This window comes from Apium graveolens, unplaced genomic scaffold (assembly GCF_009905375.1).
Source record: "Apium graveolens cultivar Ventura unplaced genomic scaffold, ASM990537v1 ctg5329, whole genome shotgun sequence".
In the NCBI taxonomy this organism is placed as follows: domain Eukaryota; kingdom Viridiplantae; phylum Streptophyta; class Magnoliopsida; order Apiales; family Apiaceae; genus Apium; species Apium graveolens.
This window is the reverse complement of record NW_027418926.1, coordinates 110,782-122,126: the sequence shown is the minus strand read 5'-3', so window position 1 is coordinate 122,126 and position 11,345 is coordinate 110,782.

Sequence of the window (11,345 nt, the reverse complement as noted above, 5' to 3'; positions counted from 1 at the left end):
TCATTCATAAGACAATTATTAATTAGATATAAGTTTAAAAGATGAGGTTACCAAATACCCCGATATACTTATATCTTTCCCAATACTACTTGAACTACCACCGTTCAAGTTATAACCAGTTTCAAAAGTTCATCACATAGATGAGACTACAAGACAAGATTTGAATAGATTCAATCTTTGAAATATTATTGAATGAAATAAAGTTACGAGATACTTTATTTAGTCCCGATATGTATATATCCACATATATATATCTCTTAAACATTTCCTGGAACCTCTGTTATGTAAAGTATAAACAGAGTTTGAAACATCCAATGAATTTTGGAAAGGAAAAGAATTTTGGCATAAACCAGATATCTTGCTGATCAGGCAAAGATACCAATAAGTAACCTTTTCTACTGTAGATGGATGAATTCCTCACCGGTCATCACCCTGGCCGCATTAGGACCTCGCGCTAGACCGTTACCCGGCCCCTCACGCGTTGATGGACTGCCACCCAGCCATTTACACATTCATAGACCGTACCCCGGCCTGTCGCTTATGCCGACTCAATTAGATGGGCTTACTTCCCGAACGTTGGGCAAGTAATCAATTCATTTACCAAAACTGCAACCTCGTTGCGAATATAAAATACACCACAGAGCCGGATTCCCCAGGTTTTGAGCGAGTATTTAAATCCCCTTAAAAAGGAAGATCTTAAATATAAAAATGAGTTTTGGGATCCGCTCTGACTTTAAAAATCATTTTGAAGACTCGAAAACACTTTAAAGAGTGTTTGGAGTAAAGCTGATTTAATGAAGTAAATCAGTCCCCAGAATATTTAGAAAATGACTGAATATTATTATTTAAATAATATTCCCATAAAGAATAATCTTTATAAAAATAATTGAAGTAGAAGTATTAAAACTTATACTTGAAACGAGTATTAAATAACCAAAGATATACTTATATGAAAGTATAATCTTTATTTGAATAATCGAAAATAAGTTTGATTATTAACACCTTATTCTTTAATAAAATAAAGAATATATTTCAGCAAATAATCGGAGTCATAGATCCTCAAATGAATATTCAAATAATATTCATTAAATAATATAAACTGAGTCATAAGCCTTCGAATGAATATTCAAATAATATTCAATAAATAATATAAAAGAGTCATAAGCCCTCGAATGAATATTCAAAATAATATTCAATAAATAATATAAAAGAGTCATAAGTCCTCGAATTAATATTCAAAATAATATTCAATAAATAATATAAAAGAGTCATAAGCCCTCGAATGAATATTCAAAATAATATTCAATAAATAATATAAAAGAGTCATAAGCCCTCGAATGAATATTCAAAATAATATTCAATAATAAAATAAAGCTAAAGTTATCGAATAAACCTTATTCGATTAATAATTTGGAAAACTATAACCATATATATATATATATAAATATATATATATATATATCCATATCCATATATACAAGATTACTCGGGATCCTCGACTCCCGGTTTTTAGAAAATATTTTCACCTTTGGGTCCCTATACTAAGGGTATATGCAAGTTACCGCTATTCTCTAGCATAGGTATTATCAACTGAACCAACAGATATATATTTCAAGAATATGAAACAGGCATGCATATATACCATATCACATGCTACAATATATCGCAAGAATTTGCTAATTTAACCAACATGCATTTATCGCAAGATCATGCATATACAAATGTATACATCACAACAACAGTATAACGGATAGAATACTTGCCTGAGCGACTTGGGGTGATAAAAGGCTCGGGACGAGTCTGGTATCCTATAAACAACAAGTAAGTTGGAATTAAACCAAAATCACTTGTCAATCTTATACTTTAACTAACTTAGACTCTAACGCTTGTTTTGCGCTCACTGATTTGCTTAAGTCACTCGGGTACCCTCGGCTCCACCATTTTTAATAATTTAACCTTTACGAGTTTTAAGGCGATTCCTTCGCAAATGTCTTACCAACTGCCTAACACACTTACCATAAATGTTTCATACATTAATTAACCCTTTTTGGTCTTTAACCTATGTTTCAAAGTAAGGCGAGGGGAAAAGTTTCGTTCGTGAAACGCCGTTATTTGAAACGGTCGTTTCTCTTAAACCGTGCATCGGAATCGAACGAACTACATATCAAAACGAAGCTCGTAACATGAGCTATCTAAACATGGCAGTGGTCATAATCTAGCAGGGGGTTCTCGGGTCCTAATGTTATGCACAAAAACAGTCTACAGAAAATCGGACGTTACGACGGCTATGTTTACGCGATTTCCCAAATTTTAAACCATTCAATACCAACCATAAATCAACCCCAAATCAATCATACAACCAACATCCATCCTCATCACATCATAACAACCCAAACCAATTCAATTTAATCATTTATACTTATGCCTAAGCTTAATTTAACCATACTTAAGTTCTTTTAATCAAAACCACAACATTTACCATTCCATTTCACTACCATTCCAAATCCCAAACTCTAAATCACAACAACAAGCTACAATATCATCCTAATAATCAAAATCATCTTATAATACATAGGGATCTAGGGTTTGGAGATGGTATACCTTCCTTGAAGTGGTGGGATGAGCTAGGAAGCCTTAAGAAGCTTTGAGAAGTCTTAGGAAAGCTTGGATCTTCAAGAAAAACAAGAAAACTTCAAGTAAAAAAACTTGAAAACACTATTCATAGTCTTCTTCTTTGATTAAATGAAGAAGATTGAGAAGGAATTGATGGCTTAAACTCATGGTATAGCCCTAACTAAGCATGAAGATGATTAGGGAATTTACTCACCAATTTAGGAAGCTTGGATCTTGAATTTTTGAAAATTCTTGCCTAATGAATAGTAAAAAGCCGAGAGCTTCAAGAACAAAGCCTTGGTTGCTTTTTGATTTTTGATGAAAATGATTTTTGCTTGGCTTGGTTGCTTGGTTTTTGTGCTTGCTTTAGTCAATTACCTTCTTGCCCTTGAATTTGTGTGGTTACAAAGCCACCACACCTCCTTCCTTCCCATGTCATGCTTATGTCACCTTGCACATGTCATAATGCTCCCACTTGTCCACACCTTGTGGTTTGATGATGTCACCATCCATGGCTTCTTGTACAAGCTTGTCTCTTGGTCACTTATTTGTTTTACGGTTCGCTTATCTTTCGTTCTCGTTTATCGTTTGAGGGATCATACCCGGGATCTTATTACTTAGGTTCCCTTAACCTTTCTCAATATATTGTATTCCTTTTATGATCCTCTCTTATAATCCTTTAATTTAAATCCTTTTTATCCTGTTACCTTATACTCAATTCTCTCCGTATGTAGTGGATTTCCGGGAAAAATCAAAGTGTTCGGAATTGGATTCTGACGATCTTTACATACACTTATATACCACATAGAGTACTAATAATATCCCATAAGATCAATAACAGAACCCCTACATAGCGTGGCATGAAAAGTTTTCTCGTTCAGCAAAAACACTATTCATAAGGGTTTCAAAATTTCTCAAAAATTGGGGTTATTACAGTCTCCCCTCCTTAAAAGGATTCCGTCCCGGAATCAGATAGAAAACAAATGGGGATACTTTCTTAGCATTACACTTTCTAACTCTCGAGTCAATTTTCCACATTGTGGTTCTACCACCAAACTCTGCCTAGTTTGATAATCCTTCTCCTAAGCACTTGTTCCTTTTCATTCTATAACCCTTCCTGGTTGCTCCATATAGGTTACGTCTGGTTGCATGTCTATGCGCTCATATGCCCCTATTTGTCTGGCATCTGAATTACACTTCCTTAACATTAATACGTGGAACACGTTACGACCTGCTACATGTTCGGGGTTAGGGCTAGCTCATATGCTAACTTCCCAAACGTCTTAATATATCCAAGGGTCCAATAAATTGTAGACTTAGCTTTCCTTTCTTTCCGAATCTCATCAATCCTTTCCAAGGGATACCTATAACATTACTAGGTCCCCTATTTCGTACTCTTTATCCTTTCGTGTCAAATCAACATACTTATCATGTCCATCTTGGGCTACTATCAGCCGTCCTCTGATTAGATCTATCATATCCTTGGTCCTTTGGACTACTGCGGGTCCGAGCATCTTGCGCTCTACAACTTCATCCTAACATAAGGGAGATCGACATTTTCTTCCCTCAAGGATCTCATAAGGCGACATCTCGATAATGACATATGATCTATTGTCGTAAGATAACTCAATCCGAATTAAGTGATCATTCCAAATTCTTTCAAGTCTATTGCACAGACTCTCATTATTGCTTTTAGCATTAGAGCTTCTGCTTCTCAATACCCATTCTTTTCCAGTTCGTAATCGCTACTACCTTTCGTTCCTAATATTATACTGGTTATACTTTTGCTCGTTAGCGTTCTATAACCTTTTAATAACCACGTCAACCTTAGTATCATGAATGTGTTCCCATTCCGCATACTACCACCACTTTATTACTCCTTTTCAGTTGTTTCTATTTTCTAAAATTTGACCAATCAAATAGAAGTAAAGGAATTTGTTGAGAGATCACTATGATCATGAACACTTGTTATATCGCATAGTTAGTACAGAAGGTGGCCAGCCTTTAGTACTTGACAAGCAATTAAACAATAGCTGGTATCCTACTCGGCTTCTATCACACAGATAGATAGTCATTCGGCAATACCTCCCCTTCTGGAAGGGTTATTCTTCTCAGCTTACATGAAATGAAAAGAAGAAAAAAGAACGAACTGAAGAGAATTGTATATATGAAAAAAATATACTGCCACAAAATATCTGGCTTGGAACCTACCTCTGAACTATAGAGGTTTGTCATAGGAGAACAAAACATATATGTATTTATATCAACATCAAGTATTACAGCATCGCATTTCACGTGCCTAAATATTTTCGCTATCCCGTCCATCATTCTATGGACCCATGCTCTTCCTCGAGCTTATACACAATCACCTTTGAAACTCCCTCGACATCGAAAATCGAATCTGGGATCTCATTCTAGACCTCATCGTTACTAGAACCCATTTCTATACCGCAACCTTCTTCGTATAATAATACGACTCTCTATTGATAAGAAAGAATAAATAATTCACCAGGTAGATACTCTACTTAATTAGTCTATCATTGATAACTTATACACTACCACGACCCGATTAGTGGTACTTAATCTCAACATCCATTCCAATACAACTCTCATGGTTGTAACCAGCTCATTACTCGCAGAATCATTGCTGCATTACTATGGTCCACCACTGACCTACTGTCGTCATTCACTTTCCATGAAATCTTAATATCTAACCATACGGAGTCCATACATCTCGTATCAAATCCTTCTAAGGAGGTAACATAATCACCATTCCTGATTCATGAAGAACACTCCTGATCCTGACATACATACATGACATGAAGCAGATAAAATTGCAGAAGAGTTTCAATCAAAGCAACGATAGCAGGTTAATACCATTTTTAATCATACGCCCTAAATAGAAGAATTAACTCAAGGGTTCTTCTAGTCCTTTTTGAAACATGGTTCTGGCTTATCTCAAGATAGGACCTTCTAAGATAGCTAGCCCGTTCATAGCGATTACACGAATTAAACCTTTACCAACTACTATTACGGTTGGGTATTGCACAGTCATCAGAAGGAATGTCAATCTTCCAAACCATAATACAACCTTCACAGCTTTAACCATCATCACTGTATTCCTCTCGCACGAGCGCCTATAATTATCCTCTTACCTTTAAAGTGTCGGCCACCTCTTTGGCCTTTCCTGATAGTAAAATTTCCTTACAGTCAATGTCACATTAACCACCTCCAATAAATTTCTACCTTATTTCAATCACATCTTATGTGAAAATGCTTTCCTTAAAATCTGATGAGAAAAAAAAAATCACCATTTTTCCATAAGTTATTGCCTCAGTCTTTAGAGGTTAATCACTGTCATGACTGACTCTCAATCATAATTAGAACATCTTTTTTTTTCTTAAGTCCTATTTGCCCTGAACAATTTCGACCTTTACTGGTTCGATCCATACTTTCTCGTGGTTTAACACGTGCCCCGCTTGGCATCATTATAATTACATCATATTTCCTTTATCAACATTTTTATTCTTGAGAATTTCGAATATTTCCTTTCTCCTTGTAAAACCTCTAAGGTTATCCTTCAATCGTTCCTCCTGTATTCCCTAGATACAGGGCATATCACAATACCATTTACTAATAGTAGAACCATTGTCTATATACTTCTGAAAAATTTCTCCACTGATCCTTAAAGGTTATTATTACCTTAATCCTTTCCAATTCATACTGTCAAAACTCATACTATCCCTATTAAGGGTGAAATGCCAACCTTTATGCATTCCCCTAGGATTCGTTTTAAGTTACCGATGTTCTATTCTTAATTCCACCTTTAAAAGGTACCTGCATCCTTCCATGGATAAATCAAGTCATATATCCCTGATAAGGGTGTCTTATTCAATCATTCCCACCTCGATAGTCTATACCTAACTTCATAATAGCATCCTTATTCAAATTGAGGTCAATCCATATGGCCTCCAAAAGATAACAACGGTTATCCGCTTGTCTTGCCTAATTTGGTAACGATAACAAGGATGTTCTGGAAGATATTGGTCGTGTTCAACGTGAACTTCTTCTTAATAATTCCTTATTTACTTTTGTTGTTTATCTCAACAGTCATCTCAATGTTGGGATATCTCTCATACCTGGCGTCTCCCTTTCTGGGTATCGAGCCACCGGTCTTACATTTCACATTATTGAAGGTCACTTCCTTCATCCAATTTTTCCTGATTTCTTACTTTCTTGTCTACTCAGTCTATCCGTGTCTCAATATTTATCCTTCGAACTATCTCAAGGTTTCCTCGAATCCTCCCAACTTAAAGGGGGTACAATATATATATCTCTTATGCCTTCAACCATCAATTTTAACTCATGGCGGATCATCATCATCCTGACGATTACATACTTTTCTATTTCTATTGCTATGAGTCTTTAGGGTTTCCTCATACCCAACTCCCTTATCATACCTCAAACTCTATTGCCGTTATATTCCTTTCCACTTCAATTTCTTTTTATTTTCCTTTCTCTTATCATTATTTCACAAACCAATCACAATATAAGCATTGATTTCAAACATCCCGTCATTCTGGATTCGTGTCCTCAGAACGAATCTTGACAACTTTTACAACTTAGATTCATAATTTATCATACTTGTCTGCCTTTGTTCTGGCTCTAAAGCTTTTACACTATTCCATAACCTTGGGAATTACTTTCCCGAAAACAATTGGCTGAACTTTAATCAGTTTATTATAATCTCTTGCTCCGTGCCTTCCTTGGCCTTTCACCAGCGGGTGGTCTCTCTCTTAGGAGGGTAAGTGATAAAAACAGTCTTTTGTGGTTCATCAATCATTTTGAATCTCAAATGATTCCTATATTTCCTTTAGCCGGGCTCTTGCCTCCGCTGGTCAGCTTGTTCCTTGGAACTCTGAGAGCTTAGCGACTTAAAGGTCCTGAAAGAATTTCCTATCGCATTGTTTCCTCAAGGTGGTGGTTGGGGATAATAGTCTAAGTTCTGTCTAGACATGTCCATAAATTGCCATATAGGAGTACCGTCTCGGGTCTCCTTTCCTTACTCGACTTTCTGTTTCCTTAGTATGAAATGTTTCATCCTACTCCCCATAATTGGGGTCATCTTTTAATTTAAAATCCTCATTTTCCACTCCATTATGTCATGGTTTCCTTCTATCTTGATGGCGTCCTCCCTGACTATCACATTCAGGGTTTGCTCTAACTCTTATTCCTCAAATTAGCTTTCATCTAAGATTTCATCTTTAAGCTCTTAAACATTTGGAACCCAAATTCTATAGGAATACCTCATTATTCCCTTATCATCTCTCTCGGTATTAATCTCATATCTATTTGTTGGCTCTCTGCCTTCATTCATCACTTTTTCTGGCACAATATGTTCCTTTCCAATAATTCGGGCTGTATTGCAATCTCAAACAACTTTTCGGTACCGGCTCCGGTTACCTTCACTTCTATTTCCATTTTTTTTTTCAAAATCTCTTATCAACCCTCCCAAAGTCATTATCATCTTGAGTCTCTCCTTTTTACTAAGGGCATCAGCCACCACATTGGCTTTCCCCGAATGATAAAGAATCTCCCAATCATAATTCTTGATTAGCTCTAACCGCCTCCTCTGGCATATGTTGAGCTCTTTCTACGCGAAAATGTACTAGAGCACTTATGGCTTAGGTAATTCTCGCACTTCTCTCCATACAAGTAGTGCCTCCAATCTTTAGGGTAAAACTATTGCCACGAGCCTAAGCTCATGAGCGGGGATATCGAATTTCATATTACCTTAATTGTCTTGACATGTACGCGATTACCTTATCGTGCTGCATAAGCACGCACCCTAAGCCCTTGTGCGAAGCGTCACTACACTTCACAAAATCTCCTTTTCCATCCGGCAACGCCAGCATAGGGGCCATCACCAACCTCTGCTTCAGTTCTTGAAAGTTGTTCTCGCATTTCTCTGTTCATTCGAACTTCTCAGTCTTACGAGTAAGCCGCGTTAAAGGGGCTACTATCTTTACAACTTGAACGAACCTCCGGTAGTGACCGGCCAATCCTACCTCTGGTAGTCGACCAAACCATGGTCATCAATTCATCAGTGGTCCTTTATCCAATCCTGACAGGATCCTCCATGGGGTCCTCCTCAACAACTATCCCTACTAGGACAACATCCTCAATATCAACATCATCCGGTCCTGCATTAGGACACTCTATCGGATCCACAATCCGATCTCCAATTAGTAATAAAATATCATCACGATGTTGCTCCTCAACCTCAGGGTTCGGAGTCCCGCTACCATATACGATAACGAACTACGCTCCTATCACGATATTTATAAGGGTTCCCATAAGGGTTTTAACTGTCAGTGCTACGTTAGGTAGCCCGACTATGAACTTGGCAAGAGTTCTTATTATCTTAGTTAACTTATTATCTTAACGTCCCATCATCTCTGAGGTTTATAACGCTTAGCTCTGATACCATTTCTGTAACACCCCCAGATCCGGGGTCGGGGATCCGGGTCGTCACGGTCTTTCTTTCCACAATATCACTTCACTTAATTAATAATAAATAACCTTATGATGTGACCCCACACTAACACACACCACAACCCGTTATAGTCTCAGAGATGAAATTTAAATAAGTACAAGTCTTTGAATCCACAATTTAAAAGTTATTACAACCCAAAATGATTACTTGATAAATTTACAGTTAATTGCCATTATCTGCCACAAGTTATAATTATACATAATTGATTCTCAAAAGTAGATGGTCTGATCTACAATAGATCTACCTCTGCAGCTATAGCAGCTACAACATCAACGGGAAGACGCGGGACGCTTCCCACGCGCTTGCGCTGGGTCTGCTGGAGTTTGGCCATCTTTCCTAACTGTTGTTGTGTGATGAAGAAATAAAGCAAGGGTGAGCAGCAAGCCCACCAAAATAATATGTATAATGATTTACAATATATGAGCCTACTCATAATACTCATGAAAGTCTTGGTCAAAAGAAATGAACCAAGTTTGATATCTTAATGCGATGAAGTCGCAAAATATTCAGTATATATACATATATACTTTTCAAAATATTGGAAGTCCTCTTCCATGCATAATATACACAAAGTCCCAGTGTATAACTGTATATAAAAAAATATCGTTGCAAGGTGATCTCATATATCTAACCTTGTCTCAACGTTTTTCTGAAAATCTTTGTCATTCATAAGACAATTATTAATTAGATATAAGTTTAAAAGATGAGGTTACCAAATACCCCGATATACTTATATCTTTCCCAATACTACTTGAACTACCACCGTTCAAGTTATAACCAGTTTCAAAAGTTCATCACATAGATGAGACTACAAGACAAGATTTGAATAGATTCAATCTTTGAAATATTATTGAATGAAATAAAGTTACGAGATACTTTATTTAGTCCCGATATGTATATATCCACATATATATATCTCTTAAACATTTCCTGGAACCTCTGTTATGTAAAGTATAAACAGAGTTTGAAACATCCAATGAATTTTGGAAAGGAAAAGAATTTTGGCATAAACCAGATATCTTGCTGATCAGGCAAAGATACCAATAAGTAACCTTTTCTACTGTAGATGGATGAATTCCTCACCGGTCATCACCCTGGCCGCATTAGGACCTCGCGCTAGACCGTTACCCGGCCCCTCACGCGTTGATGGACTGCCACCCAGCCACTTACACATTCATAGACCGTACCCCGGCCTGTCGCTTATGCCGACTCAATTAGATGGGCTTACTTCCCGAACGTTGGGCAAGTAATCAATTCATTTACCAAAACTGCAACCTCGTTGCGAATATAAAATACACCACAGAGCCGGATATACTTATATGAAAGTATTATCTTTATTTGAATAATCGAAAATAAGTTTGATTATTAACACCTTATTCTTTAATAAAATAAAGAATATATTTCAGCAAATAATCGGAGTCATAGATCCTCAAATGAATATTCAAATAATATTCATTAAATAATATAAACTGAGTCATAAGCCTTCGAATGAATATTCAAATAATATTCAATAAATAATATAAAAGAGTCATAAGCCCTCGAATGAATATTCAAAATAATATTCAATAAATAATATAAAAGAGTCATAAGTCCTCGAATGAATATTCAAAATAATATTCAATAAATAATATAAAAGAGTCATAAGCCCTCGAATTAATATTCAAAATAATATTCAATAAATAATATAAAAGAGTCATAAGCCCTCGAATGAATATTCAAAATAATATTCAATAATAAAATAAAGCTAAAGTTATCGAATAAACCTTATTCGATTAATAGTTTGGAAAACTATAACCATATATATATATAAATATATATATATATATTTATATATATATATCCATATCCATATATACAAGATTACTCGGGATCCTCGACTCCCGGTTTTTAGAAAATATTTTCACCTTTGGGTCCCTATACTAAGGGTATATGCAAGTTACCGCTATTCTCTAGCATAGGTATTATCAACTGAACCAACAGATATATATTTCAAGAATATGAAACAGGCATGCATATATACCATATCACATGCTACAATATATCGCAAGAATTTGCTAATTTAACCAACATGCATTTATCGCAAGATCATGCATATATAAATGTATACATCACAACAACAGTATAACGGATAGAATACTTGCCTGAGCGACTTGGGGTGATAAAAGGCTCGGGACGA